Source organism: Gavialis gangeticus, unplaced genomic scaffold (assembly GCF_001723915.1).
Source record: "Gavialis gangeticus isolate Ggan-Ray unplaced genomic scaffold, GavGan_comp1, whole genome shotgun sequence".
NCBI classification, from domain to species: Eukaryota; Metazoa; Chordata; order Crocodylia; family Gavialidae; genus Gavialis; species Gavialis gangeticus.
The window spans coordinates 17,943,907-17,959,300 of NW_017728996.1; the positions used below are offsets into that span (position 1 = coordinate 17,943,907).

The 15,394-nt window shown below is 48.3% G+C and overlaps 1 long non-coding RNA gene across 1 annotated transcript in view; it reads left to right on the forward strand.

Moving 5' to 3' along the window:
- The window catches only part of LOC109288516, a 65,465-nt gene that overhangs the window by 19,731 nt on the left and 30,340 nt on the right, over positions 1–15,394 (forward strand). The window contains exon 3 of the long non-coding RNA XR_002095173.1: positions 2,300–2,629. This is a non-coding gene — a long non-coding RNA (uncharacterized LOC109288516). The remainder of the gene's footprint in view (positions 1–2,299; positions 2,630–15,394) is intronic.

Consider the following 15,394-nt stretch of genomic DNA (forward strand, 5'->3'; position numbering starts at 1 on the left):
GAAGCTGAGCTAATGGTGCTGATGTCACCTTAACATTTCCATTTTCTGATTGACTTTACTTTGACACCATGCAACATAAGGATTGGGGGTTTGATTTAAATCTATTATTATTTTTTTAAGGCACAGAGAGAGCGTGGGAGAAATTGCTTAACAATGGTTAAATCTATCTACACCAGGATCTTGAAACGTCAAAGTCATACTGCCACCCAAGGCTAACTGCCCACTGGGCTAGCACGGTTAAGGCACACCCGTTTCTGTAGTCAGAGGCACACAAGGGAGTGATGTGAGCGGCATTGCATCCTTTGACTCTCCGGCCCAAACAACTAGGTACCCACCTGCAGTTGCCTTAATTGGGGGTGGCCTTTATCATGAGTCCAAAGCAGACTTTGCACTGAGCCATCTAGAGTGGTAGCAAGGCACTTGTATCACTCTGCGACCACGGCCCACAGGTCTTAAGATGTACATCAGCAAAATTTGCAAATGTACAGGTGCATCCATTTATGTGTGCAAATTCCCAACCTAGTGAATGCAGAGCTGATAAATGCACATATAAATGGTCCGCTAGACTTGCCTTCACCCATTTTGCATATGCAAGCAAATGCCCTTGCAGATTTTGCAGAGAGCTGAAAATGTTCATCCATGTGCATATAGCACAGCTCTATCCATTTATACTAAATTGTGATTTCAGATACAGTGAGAGTTTCAGAGAAGGTAAAATTCATTCTACAGAAAAGAGCTTGTTCACACTACCTATCCTACATGCTAAACATTTTTGTGAGGTTTAAATGCTCTCAGCACCAGGGTGCATTTGTGTTAGATTTAGTGTCACCATAAGCTGAACCTTTTGAAGACCGCAGAAGTTGTGCCTGAGTAAGGACTGAGAACAAAGCCTTCAAGACTGGTCCTTTTATGAGTGTCACATTGATGTAACCAGCCACTAATTCTCTAAACTTCCTCTTGAGCTGGCTGGACAGCAGTCAGGTTTCCCTCTTTACTTTCGTTGTGGCCCTCCTGCTCCAAGCATCGCCTTTGATTCTCTACAGAACAGCTTAATAGCATTACGTCTTTGTGGGTCGTTGTATATGCAGCCTTGCAGTTGTCACACATGGACTTCAGTGGGATTTGTGACTGGAGAAGAACTGCAAGTTTAGATCTTCTATCTGTGTCCTGATCTGTAGGTCACAGGGACTGATCCCAAGACTCACTCCTGGAGTGAGGGGGCAGTTTGTGGTCCATCCTCGTTGTACTTGGCTATGGATAAGGTTGGGCAAGGAGCTGGCAACATCCATACTTCCATCTTCAGAGGAGTAAGAATAAATGCTGGGAAGCTCTCGCTTATGTTCTTTCCTCCCTGGAGCCTATGGAGCTGTTCCCTCTAGGACATATCTGTGCTTTGCCCACTCTGGTTTTAAATATCCCAAGGGCAGGGCTGGTCCAAGGGCATCCTAGGTGAACTGTGTTCCTTGGTGCCCCCCACCACTTCCAATGTAGAGGAAAATAAGAAGTCTAGAATGAACTTTTGCATGTACTTATTTGATAGACTAAAATTTTTTTATTGATTGTTTCACACTTTTCATTAACCCTAAATCTTAAATGCAACTGATGAACTCTAGGGTGGTTTATATCAAAAAAAGGGTGGTTGGAAGGGAGAAGGAAGGTGTAAGAAACCAGTGTCATGAGCTGTAAGATGATATAGGAGTAGGGGTTCATTTTTTTGGATGATGTTGCCAGCGGCATGCTCTTGTCATAAGTCCGCTTGAGAGTTGAAAAGGTAGGAGCAGCAATTCTAGTGATCTTTCCTCTGAGATCTTTCCGGAGGTCTTTCTCCCCTTACCGAACCAAGGCCTTAGACCAAGGTGGAGCTGTAGCCGGCCAGGGCTGTTATTTAGAACGATGCTCCTGTTATTTTGTCCTGCATATAATTTTGGCACCCCCCAAATGCTGGCACCCTAGGCAACCACCTAGTTCACCTACTGGTTGGACTGGCCCTGCCCAAGGGACAGGGCTTGGAAGGAGACCCAAAGAAGAAGATAAGCAGGAGCCAGAGGCTCTCATTCATTCTCTGAGCAAAACAAGGGAAACGCTTTGCACTTTGAGGAGAGCATGGGTAGGAAGGACAAGCCTAGGATGGGTGTATACCCCTCCCCGTAGACTGAGGGGCTTTAGCCATGGGGAGCAATGCAGTGATCAATCAGTTAACAGGAAGGATCTGTTTTCTTCTTTCTGCGTGTAACCATGGCATTATGCCCATGTACAGTACTCGTTGAGTAATGGCTGTGCCTTATTGTCTCCTGCATAGAGCTTGTGCGACATTCTGCAGCAAAGATAAGAAACTCCCCATTCGGCATGAGCAGCGCAGGAGAGGAAGGTGGAGGGGGCTTCTTCCTGGCTAACCTCCCCTTTCCAGTTCCCCCGGTCTCCTCCCCTCTCCCCGGGATCATCCACCCTGCATGGAGTCCTCAACGAGTGCACGCGGAAGACAAAAAAGAGCGGCTGAGAAAGGCAGCGCCCGCGAACACAAAATCTGCCACGCCAGGCCATGTTTGCTGCCGTTTGTAGGCTGCTAGGTGCCAGGAAGCCATTTTGATGGAATCAAGTGCTGTGTGTAAGATGGCCGCATTGGCATGAGGTAGGTTGCAGAGCTGCCTAATCTTTACCATGCTACCTCCCGCACGCCCGTCTCCTCCTTATCTTGCTAATTACCAATGAAGGCAGAACAATAACTGGAGCTGGCATGCCCCAGTTCTTTCTCTGCCACCTCCTTCCTCAGGCGGAAAATCTGTGCACACACATGCACGCGCGCGCGCGCACACACAGCTCCGCTGTGATATTAATTGAATTAACATCCTTTCTAATTTGCCGTGTGTGTGTGCGCGCACGGGCACATGTGCATGTGTGCGTTGGCTCCCTTCCTCCTTGTCATGATCACCCAACTGGTAGGGAAGACACAAATGCTTTATTTCCATTCACCCACTTGGCTGCATGCAAAAAATCCTTAATGACATCTAGGAAGTGTGGGTGGTGGGGGGCAAGGACCCATCAGGGATCTGGCAGACAGAGCTTGCAATATGTGCTGAGATAAACCACCTCTGGTTTACTGGCTGATTAAAATATCCATTTCCCTTGGATCCATTTATTTCTTTATTTTTTGGGGAGGGGGAAGGGCCTGACAAAATTTTGCTCTTTTAGTGCTCATTGCTTCTCTCATTAAAAGGGCACATGCGATTTTTTTTTTTTTTTCCAACCAAGGTGTTTCTATAAACCCAGAGTCCCCTCAGTGACAAAGAGAGAGTCCCTCTTTAGACTTGTATGTAACAATGACAAAAGCCTTTAAAACCATTTTTTTCCCCAGTGATTTCAGACGGCTTTCCCCTAAAAGGAAGTTAAATACATATCATTAAATCTAAAGCACTAAGCTTTGCTCCTGGTAACTATGCCATGCTTTTTGTTTCTGAAAGTATTTGTCCATTTGCTAGAGAGCAATCAAAAGAAGGAAGAAACCCTCCTCCCCCTCTCCCCCCAGCTTCTCTCTTTGTTTAAACCCCCAAATATCTCTATTTATTGTTTTAGAAAATAAACATGTTTTTATATGTTGCCTTACAAAATCCATATCTATCTCTCCCCACTCCCCATGCATGCTGTAGGGCACTCGTGGTCATGATGATGATCTCTCTATCCTCTATTTAAGCAATGCTTTAGTATTTTTTCTGTAATACTTGGAAAATGCAGTGGTAATATTCTGAGTTTGGCTGCTTGGGGCTTCAGGATATTGCAGTATTTTTTTTATAAGGGGTAAACCGAAAGCTGTGATTTAAGTATGTAATGCAGAATACAAATGCCACACACTGTGCATCTATTTCAGGGGCATAAAGCCCCACACAGAGAGCCAGCATCCCACAAAAACTGGGTGTCAGAGAAAAAAAAAAATGTTTGCTTGAACAGATCCTCTCAGATCCCAGCCAGTATTGCTGCTCTTCCACAATACGTGTATGTAACGTATTGATATAAATATTTCATTTAGAAATTCTGATAAATAGAAAAAGAGCTGAATTATATTTGATGTGTTATTATTAGAAAGTGCAGGGTCCTACCATTGAATTTTGTACTTGCGTGGCTCTTGACTACCCATGGTTATGGGTATGTACTTTAGTGCCATATAAATCTCTGGCTGGCTGGCTGGCTATGTTCTTTTTCTCTGCCTCCCCATCTGCTTCTTGTGGTGCCTTGTCCTGAAACCCACATAACAGTATTCGAAGGGGATAATGGGAATCTGCCTCTGATCTGTATCATAAACATGCCAACGTGGGCCGTTATGTCAGGAACCAGCACTGACCAGATGGTGCCTAGTCACCTACAATCGCCGTCTCTGGGCTCCTCTGCCCTGGCAACCAGCAAACTCCTTAGTATTGTGATCCAGTGGGATCTATCTGATCTCTCTTCAGTCTCGGTAAAGAACCGCCTGTACCAAGGGAGGCACTTTCCCTAGGGGTGAATCTGCAGGGGCCACAATTCAATTATAGCTGCAAATAGGAGTGCCCAGGGTTTCTAGCTGCCCAGTGGTGGGTGCAGAGCTGCTTGCGTGGATGGGCACAGGAGGGTGAGTGTGGATTGTGTGGGTAGACATTTTGTGCTCATTTCCTAAGTCCATCTCATAAAGACTGAAACTGGAGGCATTTCAAGAGACCACGCTTTTAAAGGCGGTTCTGATGGACCTTGGCTTGAAAGTCTGCAGCAGGAAAAGCATCTTCCTGTTTTCTACTCTCTCAGAGAGCCCCGCTCTCCTGTGAAGAGACCCCCATATGTCAGTGATTCCTGAGTTACTGAAAGGAGTGGGCTCTTCCTATGAAACCTGCCAAGGAGACCCCCATGGGAGAGGCTCAGGGATGTCTCTTGCTCCTAGTTTTGCAGTGCAAGTCCTAAGTCACAGGGGGTGAAAGCGAGGGGGGAACTCGCATTGTAGAGTTCAGAATGGGATGACACTTAGCAATACTGAATGACAGAAATATAAATCTTAAAAGCTATGTCTGAATCCCAGCAAGGAGCAAGCCTGGCAGGATTACACCTATGGAAGGACTGCCGTGAATGGGACCTGGTAAAAACATGAGCAGTGCTCTTGTGAGGGAGGTGAAGCCCTGTTTGAGGCTCGCTCTCTCCTCACCCCCACCCCCCTCCCCGGTCATGGGAGTTCCAGGATGCACGAGCCTGTGCCCCTGCATTCTGGGTTACCAAGGCCTTGCCTGCCTATTTAGCAGGGTTAAAATGAACTAACTAGGAAACATACTGCACTCCCCTGGGCAGGAGCCTATCTGGCTTGCAGCCAGGCCCAGCTTTCCAGTCTTCATTGTCTAATGTTTCTAATGCATGCCTAGAAATCCATTATTTAGGATTTAGGTTACAGTTTTACAGGGGAGGGTTTGGCTTGGAATCCCTTGGCATGAATTTCTTGGGCCTGAACCTAACCAGGTTGTGAGTGTGCATACACGGCACACTGAGGGTGTATGGACAAGGGTGTGTGTGGGAGCAGATAGGTCTGGCAGATGTCAGGACGTCTCCATCTGGGCTAGCAGGTGTAACATGCATTTGGTTTAGTTTTTGTTCAGCAGAGACTGGGCAGAACTTTCTCCTGGGCTCCATTATGGTGGGTGCCCTAACAAACAGTACAACTCTTCCAGTAGCAAAGCTGCACAGATGACATGGGCAACTAGTACCAGCGGGCAGGTGTCCAGACTAGAGCATCCCATATTGGCAATCTCCACTTGCGGCCAATTCAGTGGGAGCTTTCCCCTTGCAGATCAAGATAGTCCCAGCTCTGAGCTTTGGCTGGGGGGGGGCTTTTTGGGGCCATCTTGGCTTGTCACATTATCTTGCACAGAGGAAAGGTGTTATTTATCTCTTATAGCAGCCACATTGCTCATTATATTCTCCAGTCTTTGGGTGGGACACAGCAGTGCCCTAAAAGTGCCTGGTAGTGCTTAGTCTTGTCAACTCTTGGGATTTTTATCGTGAATCTTGTGTACATTTTTAAAGCCTTAGGACCTGCAGTCAGGATCTGGCTTCCCTTAGAAAGGACCTGGCTTACTTCGGAAAGGTCCATTTCTAGCCACCGTAGCTATCGTAGAAAGCTTAAAAACATAACACAAGCACAGCCTAAAGCATCAGAAACCAGAGGGCAAAACAGGTCCAGATGTTACTGTCCTAAGAATCTCAGGATTTTTAAGCCAATTTCATCATTTGCGGGAGGGGAGGGACGAGGTCTGACTTGTGATTTATGTGAAAGTTTGAGGTTAGTGCTCCTGAATGCTGCGTAACAATTTGGGACAGGAAAGCTGCAGAGACAACGTAGAGGTAGGACATCGGTTACACCCTTCCAAAATTGGCTGTGACAGTGGAGTTAACAGAGGGTGCCCCTCGCTGAGGCTCCCACAGCTGCCCTGCAGCCTCCTGGCTATACCAGTCCTGAGCTTCTGCTTCTGACACAGCCCTGCCACAAACCTCTCCCCTGGGGCCTCAAATTAGCCCTGGCAACTCAGGAGCCTGGGCTGCACAGGTTACAGTTAAATTAGTTGCCAAATTGTAGAGGCTGGAGGCGGATTAGCAGGTTTGCTCCCCCTCTTCCTCTGGTGTGTATTTGCTTTCTTGTTCAGCTGAGCAGTTCTTGCATGGGGCCTGGGGGCTGTAGGTTGCCAGAGATGAGGGGGAAGAGGAGTGTGCAAGCAGCAGTGTATGTGTGGACGTGGATACGTGCACATGGTTGAGGCCTGTACGTTCCTCCTCTCGAACTAGTTCAGCCTCATCCTCTTTGTTGCATCCTGTGTAAGGGAAGTAAGAGGCCTCTCAAGGCCCTGACACCTGCATCTGGTCTCATGACAGACATCTTGTTACATGTCCTCGGGACAGGTGAGGCAGGGGCATAATCACTGAACAAAGCTTGAGCTGTCCTCCAGTAAGGAATTCCCTTTGCTTAATACTGATGTGTGTTAGGTTCACACTTGACTTGGGCTCTTTCACCTCCAGAGCTTGTGTACCCCCCCAGGGCTCTTATTTTGTCCCCCGGCTGCTTCCCCGTGAAAGGCTGTGTACATCTCACCAATTGCCCAGGTCAATAGACTGCAGGCCAATGTCTTTAAATACTGTGCTATGTAGTCAAGTGAGCTTGGTGTGTGTTAAAATGAAGGGCTAATTACACAGGCTGGAGTCAGGCAGAAGGCAGCCTAGAGGTGCACCTTATAGACTAACTGAATTAGAGATGCATACACTTCTGCAGGCCACAGCTCACCTCAGAGTCAGGCCAGGTGCAAGCTTCACCCCACCCTCCAGCTCTGCCGGTGCTCATCAGTCCTGACCTGCAGCACCCCCCGGCTTTTCCAGTCTTGAGCTGCTGCCTCCCACAGAGCTCTGCCATGAACCTCTGTCACGACGTCTCCTAGCAGCCCCAGCAATTCAGGTCCCCAGACTGCACTTGCTCATAGCGGTGTCTCAGTGCAGACAGACTAGACACAAGGCTGAGATCCATGTGCTTGTTTCATTGATGACTGAATTAGCTGGCCACTGTGACACTGTCAGGAGGGGGCTGGTGTGTCATATGCGTGGAGAGTATCTTTCTGAGATGCCCTTTACCAATGTGTTTGCACAGAGGGGGCCTGAAACAAGTGTTTCCCTATGTTGCTGTGTGTTGTACCTGGATTTGGGGTTCACAGGCTTGAGAGAAGCTAGCCTCGAGGGCTACAGTGGATGAGTTTTCAGCTGCCAGGAGTCCCTGAGAGCCCTTTGAGGAAGGGCTGGCCTCTTCCTACTAGGCTCCAGTGGGCAATATAAGTGAGCATCTGGGAGGATGAAGGAAGTGGTAGTGGTGCCCATCTGTGTGTGACCCCATGGGCATGGCCTCTGCATACTTCCTGAGTGCTTTAAAATAGAATGGATGGTTTCTTCCCTTTCTAGCCTAGAAATGGTTGTGTGTGTATGTGTGCGAGAGAGAGTAGGTTTACTAGCCTTGGCATCCTGTGCCAGGCATAGGGAGCCAGTCCCACATTTCCATGTAATCCTCCCATCCTAGCATGGTGGATAAGAGAAGCCTGGCTTGGGCTGGGCAGGGTGATTGGCATATGTCAGTGGTTTGGCGACTCCTGGCTGACAAGACAGTCCTTTGGGACCACAGGCAACCCAGCATCAGTCAAAGCAGCTGATTTCTGGCCTTGAAGAGGGCTCCCCATTGGGTTTGTAAGTGTCCCTGGAGAAGTCTGTGCTGGATCTAGTCTTAGCATGTTATGGATGTGACAGTGAAAGCTGCTTTGCAGTCTTCTTCCCCCCTCCCCCAGTTTGGGGATCCTGTCTGCTGTACCTATGCAGCTTTGTGCTAGGCTGACCCAAGGGCTTTGGGGAAACTTGGCCCCACTTCTTATGTGGCATAAACCCCAGACTTCCCCCCTTCTCCCTGCTTGTTTCTTACTGCATCCTGCTGCCAGGTCACACCCGTTGCTTGTCCTTTTCTCGCATGACTGGCTGTCCCCCTTTACACGGGGAGCCCCTCTGCAAGCTGAACCACAGAGCCACTCCCCTCCTTTTGCTTCTGCAGGACCTGTCTCTTCTCTGCTACCTGCAAGAAATTAGACAGCATGGAGAGAGCTGATATTTCTAAGAAACACCATCTCTCCCCCCCCGGCCTGGTATTCCTTTTTTTATCCTGTGAGCTTCTTAAGGGCAGCATGTCCCTTTACTCAGTGAAGCCTGGAACATTGCAGGGTCTACGGTAGGGTTTCAGGATCATCTTTGTATGTATAACTGTCGGTGTCATTTAGCTCTCTCTTCTGCACTCGCCCAGGAACCTCCCTGCTGCAGAAGCCCAGCACAGCAGCTTGGGCTGGGCTCTGCCTATGGCTGCCCCAGCTTGAAAGGATGCTCTGAGTTGAGGGCTGTGCAGGACCCCAGCTACTTGGGGCTTTCTGTAAATCCTGATTAATTTTAGGACTCGCTTTATGAAATAACAACTCTTTTATTTGTCCCCATGGCTGTGTGAGGGAGGGAAGCAGGATTAGGTAGAAAAACATTGGGATCTCTATTTTGTGGCGGTGAAAACAGAGGCAAAGGACCCCAGATCCAAAGCCCCAGTTTATTCTTGGATCTGCACTTCTGGCTAGAGGCACTCCGGTCTAAACCCAGTCTCTGGGCTACAGCAAGGTGCACATTGGACTAGGAAGTGGATTAGCTTCTTACTCATTCTTCTCAGCCAGGCTGCTTCTCAAGTACTGCGTGACCTTGCCTATGGCGAAAAGTAACACAAGGTGCCTACTAGAGAAGCTAGATCAGCCACAGATAGTAGATTGGAGGGATATTTGCCCAGCCCTGGATGGCACTGTCTCTTCAGTTGCAAACTTGATCTGGGGTATTATGAACTACCAATAGGCCTGGGGTTATCAAGAGACCTCAGCCACAAGTGGTTGTAATGGAGCTATGAATAACCTGTGCCCAAAGGAAAACCAGGGAAAGAATCTGGCCCCTAGGATGGGCTGGTATTTTCCAGGCCCTCTTTGCCAGGAAAAGGACTACGGATTTTGTTAAAACAATGACAGAGGAGATTCTCCCTTCTGAGCCTTGGATCCTCAAAGGAGATGGCCATGGATCTGGTGTGACATCAGAGTCATCTCTGGGTGTGAATGACTTATTGATCTAGGCCCAAGGTAAAACAAACTAGATCAATAGTTTTAGCTCTGAAGGTGGTGAGGCTTGTCTCCATTCTTCTTTCTTGGGGGGAGGGGGGAGTGCAAATGTCTCAAGTCCCCTGAACAGCCTCCCCGTATCTGTCAACACTGGTCTAGTAGAGCTGAGTTAGAGAGGTCCTGGTTTTGGCAGGGAAGAGATCTCTCAGGTCACCAGACCAATATCAGAACAGACCAATACCTTGCAATACCTGGAACCTGCGGCTGCAGTCGGGGGGAGCCAGGGTAGAGGGCAGAGCACAGGAGTGCCGTGCAGCCTGTGTGGCGAAGTGAGCAGGTGGCTGCATTTGTAGCAGGTGGAGCTTTTAAAAAGGGTGTGAACAGCTTAATTCCCAGACCAGGTGGGATGTGAGCACCAAGCCTACACGCAGCATGTGGGCAAGGTTGAAGGCTAGCTGTAATCTCATAACTACCATGGATGGAAATGAACTTTTTTGTGTTGATGTCTATTTGGGCTGCCAGTAGAGCTGATGGGTCCAAAAGGGCTCTGGGCAAACTTAACAATTCAGCTGAGAGGCTAAATTGTGGGGAACCATTTAGAGGAGGCAGGTTCTCCCCGCCAGCCCCACCTTTGCCTCACAGGGTTCAGTTTTATTCGGTGTTTTTTCACAAGCTGCTGGCTTTTGGCTGGGGATCAACAAGAGCCACTTACACATAGTGATCTCTGGTAATATCTCTGACAGCCAAGGGCTCCCAAATCGACAAAAACACCAAAGCGCACAACGATAAAGATACGGACACTGTTTTTGCCTTACGAAAGAAGAAGACTTTTGGCTCAGGAAGGAGAGAACTGGGAGGTGGCGGGGCTTGTGTCGCACGTAAAGAGGTGTGTGGAGCTGGCGTTGTCTGAGCATTGCTTGCCTTCAAGCCTGCGTGGCTTCAGTAGCCCTCGCAGGGGCTTCACATGGATGTCGACTCACATTCGGGAGAGGAGGGAGCCTTGTAGGACTGTGCCGGGGAAGGATTTGGAGGGGTCTGCAGGAGATCTCAGGCATCAGTCTGAGTGAAAGGACCTGCGCTGCTTCTGGGAATTTAACAGCTTGTAGATGTGAGACTGGATCCGTGCTGTCGAATCCAACAGAGGGGCCCTGGGGGGGTGAGAATGGGCCTGCTCCTTTTATCTCTGGATAGAAGCAAGCCTTTCAGGGGACAAGTGCTGTCTCTGCACCGAGCCCTGGCCTGAAGCAGGACTGGGAGGGCTCCAGGAGAGTAGCAGGTGGTGCTGGAGCGAATCTATTGCCGTGTCTTGAGCAGCTTTGCTTAGCATGGGGAGCCACAGCCCCAGACGGTAGTTTCTGAGGACTCAAAGCCTGGGGGCGGGGGGGTTAGCCTCCAATGATGAACATTCACATTGTCACCCTCGCAGCCAGGAGATGGCGGCTGCCCGGCAGCCTGGCTGGTGCATGCTGCGTGTTGCCTGCACCTGAGGATCTGGCCTGTAGCCTTTACAGTTTTCGTCCTTCACCGCTGGTGACACACACTGTCATGAATTGAAAGGCGAATCCAGCATGGCTTCCTGGCCCTGTCGCATGTGATCAGGGACCAAAGTGAAGCCCAGCAGCGTTCAGCAAGGAAAGCAGCTGCCTCGATTACTAGAGAGCGAGATGCAGGTGACCTGCCTGGCAGAGGCAGGGCTCTGTTTGCACGGTGCGCTGCACCGGAGGCGAGGCACTAAAGGCCTTGCAGGCTTGTGACAAAATGATGCGCTGGCAGTGTTGCTTCTGAAGTGACACTTCCTTTGGCTCTGGATCTAATGGGGTTGTCCTAGATTTGTAATCAGATTAATGGCACCAGGCTCATGGCATGAAGTGGACAGCAAGCAGCTGCTCTTGGATGGAAGGACTTTTGCATTCCTAGAGAGCCCCTAGCTCCTCTGTGAAGCTGGGAAAGCTCTTCCACTTCCAGGGGAATTAGCCCTTGATCTGCTCTTAGAGAACAAATGCCACAGGAACTAGAAGCAACCCTGATTATTTCTCCCTGCTTCGGTGTCTCTTTCCATCCAGGCTGTCCGTGTCGTAGCTCAGCACTGATCTGCACAAGGAGCTCCGTGGCAGAACTGAGCTAGATGAGACAGATGTTAGATTTATTTCTGGGTTTTGATGCCCTATTTGCACGTTTATTGGGCAAAAAATCTGGCTTTGTGAGGGATATAAATACAGGTTGCACAGACACACACGCCTCCTCCACCCTCGTGCACGCGCGTTTATGGCTTTCGCTAGAATTTTGCAGCATTCTCGTCCCTGCCTCCCTTGGGGAGGATTTTTTTCCTGACTAAATCTGATGACAGTTACTTAAAACACATACAGTAAATTGGAAATGCTTCTGTGACGGCTTTGCAGCCAAGATTGATCCTCAGAACACAGGGCTTGCCTGATTTCAACCTTGTTACAGGAACGCTGGGCATAATTCACTGTGTTTACATGTGTGTGTTATGCCAGTGTCTTCCACGGAAAACAATGGGACTAGAAGGGTGGAAGGCTGTGGAAGTCCTCTGGTGAATGAAGCCTAAGGGGTGTCTATAGGCACACAAATACTTACATTATGTGTGCGCTGCAGCAGCTTGTATGACATCCAGGCATGGATCTGGGCTCCATTCTGCTAGACACTGTCTAATAGATAGCAGCGCCTGGTCCTTGCCCATGAGAATTTACAAGCTAAGTATGTGATGAATGGCTGTGTTCTAATATACATTTAGGGGCACATTTTCAAAATAGCCTCGACTCATCCTCTGTAATGTAACCTGCGCTGGTGCATCTAAACAGCAATTTTATGGTCTGACCAGGTAGCAAGACATCTCTCTTCCCAATTTGCATGAATAAATGCAAGTCATGCACACATGCAAAATCATACGCTTGGTTATGGAGGCCATTTAAACATTTGTGCTATAGTCCACATTTCTTTGCAGTGATTTGAGGGTCTAGATAGCATAGATATTGATATCTCTACAGGGAGGTAGATTTATATTTTAATTTTTAAGGGGATACAAACCCTTTGAACCTGCTGGACCTGAATTCAGGAATCTACGCGGTGCCTGAAACAGCTGATGTCCTCACAGTTGCTTAAAATGGTGCAAGTAGGTTAGGAGTGTCATGGCTGGTTGCCAGGGAAACTGAGAACCTTAAACACCCCTTTTTGTTGGCCATTAAAGCAGACTTTTAACTACTTTGCCTTGGAATAAGGTTCCCCTTTAAAAAATGTAGAGATGCATCTAGTAATTTTGGAAGATCTTGAAATAAATTTTAAAGAGTAATTAATGGTTCTTCTCTAAAGCTTTTCAGGAGTCTGTGAACTGTGAATCTTTGTGTGTTTGGGAGGAAAGGACATACCTATGACATGCAGGACATAGAGATGTTAAACTATTACCAAGTCATGAAGGCTCCCTGGAGCCAATTGAAGATGCACCCATGTGGCTTAGGGCAGAGCTGTGCTCCATCTGTCCTCTAGCTTGTGTGTGCCCACATAGGCATAGGCAGCATAGAGATGCACCTAATAGACTAACAAAATTAGAGGTGCATAAACTTTTGTGAGCCTGAGCTCATTTCATCCGATGCTTCATCACATAGGCTGTGGCAGTTTCAAGTGTGGTTTCCCTGGTCAGGCAACTAATTTAAATATGGTTTTCAGTCACCTACCTCTCCTGAAGGGTCCAGGAGGATGACATCTTGCGAGGGGGGCTAAGGACTGGGCCCAGGATTGAGCAAGTTCTGTTTCCAGCTACACCAGTTTAAAACCTAAAGTAATTCAACTGACTTCAGTCCCATGGTCCAAACGGACAGCCATGGAAATGTGAGCTGAAGGAAGTGCTGTGGAACTGCAGCTGTAACAGCTTCCTTTTGCTCTTAAAGTCTTTTCTCCAGCATCCCTATGTCGAGCCATGCCAAGCTGCTGTCTGTACGGTTTTGTTTCGCATGGTGTCTGCATTGCATTAATGACAAATATAACTCTGTTCTTGCACATTTGTGTGGCAGTGTGTGCCTATAGGTTTATGCTTAGGTATTAGAGCAGGGGAAACGTGACAATAAAACCATTCAGGGATATTTGTGTGAGCAAAAACCACAGATCTGATCACTTGGCATAAGCTTCTTGTTACACGTGTGTGTGTGTGTGTGTGTGTGTGTGTGTGTGTGTGTGTGTGTGTGTGTGTGTGTGTGTGTGTGCATGTTACTTATGCACACACCTTTCTGACCAGTGTTTGTCCAAGTGACTTGATTTTGTGTTTGCTAGGATATCCATGGAAAACAAAAGTTGCCCCAAATTCTTGTGCTCCTGAACATTTGGCTAAGATTTGCCCTCAACTGGCTTTGCTGCCAGCTTGCAAGCGTGCATTCCAGTCACCTGATCCAGGTTCACAGACAAAAACCAGGAGACATATTGCTCAAATAAGGAATTCGGCCCTTCCTGGAGAAGCCACAAACAGCTCTTAACTTGTTAAACCAATTGACAGGAAAAGGTTGCTCGGTTCAAGCTTGGGGGCGCTTGCTCAGCGAGGTGATGTTGTGTTGCTTTTGCTCATCCATTGTGGAGTTTTAAATACCTCAGGAAGCCTCAACTGATCTGATATAACCCAAGATGGGATCTAGGAGGTAGATGAAAAGGAGCAGACCTTGTATTTGTACAGGCCTCGCAAAGGGTTCCCCAAGGGAGTAAAGTGCAGCCCTAAATAAAAGGGCTTGGCTGTTTGGCTCTGCAGAACTAGTGGGCACAGCCCCAACGTATGTGTCTGTCCTCTTCCCTCCCTGGAAGGCTCTTTGTCTGCTTCCCTCGGGGTGTCCTGTGCATGTGCATTTGCATACATGGGGTATTTTGTCCCTCTGCTTTCCTTTAGCTCTGAAGAGCTGTGGGCATTTCCAAGCAGGTTGTATACACAGATTGACTGTCCAGCCAAATGCACAAAGGCCAGCTTGCTGAGACCCATGTGTGCTACATCCCCAAACCTGGCATCTATACAGGGCAATGGGGCATTTTTCTAACATCCCTTCCTGTCACTTAATTTTCTGGAAAAAGGAAGAAACCAAAAGCCTTGAGAAAGAGAACCCAGCTCCCTTGCGCAGCCCGGCGGAGCCTCCTCAGCCTTCCCAGCTCTCCCCTTCCTTCCTGTTCTGCCTTTCTGCTAGCCAGCAGCAGTGCTGAAAAACATCCCAGGAGGAGAGCCCGGGATTGCTGCGACATGGGTCCAGGTCCCTAGCTGTTCACTTCTGAGCCTATAACATCTCATCAGCCCTCTTTTTCCCCCACTTCAAGAGACCCCAGCCTCCAAAGTCCTTCCTAAACCAGTAACACCCATCTCCAGCCCCAACTGCCTAATGCTGTTTTCTCCTGGTGTCTATAAACACCCTGGCCTGACTCCCCAAGCCTGAAATCTCCTCGGGAGCCTCCCCACTCCTCAGGCCCTTCCCTGAGCCTGTTTTTCTTGAGGCTGGGGGTGGGGGGGACTGCATGTGTTGGCGGGGAGGACAGAGGGGGCACTTCAAATCCACAGAGAAATTACAATGCAAGTGATATCCAGTCCTAGACTTAGCTTGCGTACGTGGTTTCTTGAAAAACCACTTAGTAATGTCTGTTGGTTGCCCATTAATAATTAATATCTAAAATACTTATTTTAACCTCTTTTGGGAAGTTAGAAAAACTTCCAAAAGTTATGGTACTATATAGAACAACTTGCACAGAAGTTCTGCAGATCA